Genomic DNA, 1644 nt, shown 5'->3' with positions numbered 1-1644 from the left:
CCAGGTGAAATGCGCAATGTCTCTAGGCCTACATATATACAATGGTATTTTTTTCTTCAATTAAATGAATGCCTTCTACCAAGGCTGGGCTAGATATGATCCAGACTAAAATAAGGCTTTATCCCCCACGCAAAAATATAAAATTAGGTCTAGAATTTGATTCGCGCATTTCAGAAGAATAAGGGACAATTTCCACACACTTTTTGCAATGTATACAATTAAAACCAATGTATTAAGCAGTAGTTATGGTGCTGCGCACCTTCTTTCCTAGCGACTTTCTGCACAAATTTGCATTGGTTTTTTATCCTCCGTGCAAATGAAATACTTTACATACAGTTTGGGACAGGAGTAGGCCTAAGCCTATATAGGGGGCTAGTATGTATACTGAATTTAGGGAAGTAGGCTAGCTAAATATTACTACTTGACCTAGGCCTAGTCCTAGTAGTAGGCGACCTATCCTATGTTCAGTGCCAGTGGAGGACTAGGCCTAGCCTTGTCTAGAGTCGACTGGAACTGGCGGTGCTGTATTCGGCCCTACTAGCCTAGCCTACGCTGCCTTAGATTATTACAGTCCTGCTGAATTTATCAGGTATCTTATACATATAAACTGTACTTTTAAATATAAGGAATATAGTCTCAAAAACTCTGACGCATAAATTATATTACAGACACCTTTTACGAATAAAAATACGATAGAAAACAACAGCACCACATAAACAAACTGATCTGCCCGGCTGTTCCGCTCTTCTTTTTGTTTTTTTACACGACCGAGAGAGGGCCTAGGGATGATCTAGGTAGTATTCTGATGTAGGGGGCGCACTCGCACTTCACTCAAAACATTGCCGCCGACAAAAGCGTTTTTAGTGAATTTTCTGGTTGGTCTTTTGTACATGTGTGTGTTTTATTTAACGTCAATTAGCAGATAGTTTGGAATTATTATTTTTAAGTACGTAACAATACCTATGTTAGGCTTTTAGCAACGAAAGACCTGTTCCACTCACTGGTATTTTAGGGCAGGCCTAGCTAGGCCTAGTCCTTGCGCTAGCTAGGAGGAGTCAAACATAACGTAGTGCTAGGCCTAGGGGCATGTCGTGAGTGAAGTGAATCCTGTCCAGCCAAACAACACTGTTGTAGGCTAGGCCTATCCTGCTGTAGATTTTGACAACACGAAAATAATATTCTTGTTAGCTTAATTGTGGACATTTTTTCATACAATTTATCCTCTGTTTCTCGGTGCATAAGGCGAGACTTTTTTTATTCCTTGTTTTGCGTACTTATTTTTTTAAAGATCATCGGAGGAGGGTGGAATAAAAATAAAATTTTGTTTTCTTATTTAGCAAATAGTTTTGCCAAAAACACCCAGATGGAGGAGAAAATAAAAAACCCCCACCAAGGCTAAGGTATTCTAGCATGTAAACCCCCAGGAGCTAATGCATTCTAGGAAGTAAATGATGATGCTATGGTGGTTTACCACTCCTCTCTGACAAGGAATATGATTTACCTTCCCAGCATTATACACGTACCAATTTATACACAGAGAAACAAATATAGATTCACTCAGGAGTATAAATGGGAACCTTGGAGGTCGGCAGGGGCGGATTTAGGGGGGGGGGCCGGCCCAGGCCCCCCCCCCCCTACACATCT

The 1644-nt window shown here is 40.9% G+C and overlaps 2 protein-coding genes across 6 annotated transcripts in view; one reads left to right on the top strand and one right to left on the bottom strand.

The window, feature by feature from the left end:
- The window catches only part of LOC117112784 (PEST proteolytic signal-containing nuclear protein-like), a 5547-nt gene extending 4750 nt beyond the window's left edge, over positions 1-797 (bottom strand). The window contains exon 1 of one of the 3 annotated variants that reach the window (XM_033255953.1): positions 673-797. The gene's annotated coding sequence lies outside the window, so the exon portion shown is untranslated. The remainder of the gene's footprint in view (positions 1-672) is intronic. The other 2 variants (XM_033255954.1, XM_033255955.1) reach the window with 2 other exon arrangements.
- Positions 798-811: 14 nt separating this feature from the next.
- Positions 812-1644, top strand: part of LOC117112782 (histone H2A.Z-specific chaperone CHZ1-like) — a 5854-nt gene continuing 5021 nt past the window's right edge. The window contains exon 1 of one of the 3 annotated variants that reach the window (XM_033255951.1): positions 812-875. The gene's annotated coding sequence lies outside the window, so the exon portion shown is untranslated. Of the gene's footprint in view, positions 947-1644 lie in introns of all 3 variants that reach the window. The other 2 variants (XM_033255952.1, XM_033255950.1) reach the window with 2 other exon arrangements.

This window comes from Anneissia japonica, unplaced genomic scaffold, assembly GCF_011630105.1.
Source record: "Anneissia japonica isolate Jap-2015-1 unplaced genomic scaffold, ASM1163010v1 scaffold172582_len1462937_cov174, whole genome shotgun sequence".
In the NCBI taxonomy this organism is placed as follows: domain Eukaryota; kingdom Metazoa; phylum Echinodermata; class Crinoidea; order Comatulida; family Comatulidae; genus Anneissia; species Anneissia japonica.
The sequence above is the reverse complement of the archived record's forward strand: the minus strand, read 5'-3'. Positions and strand labels throughout refer to the sequence as shown.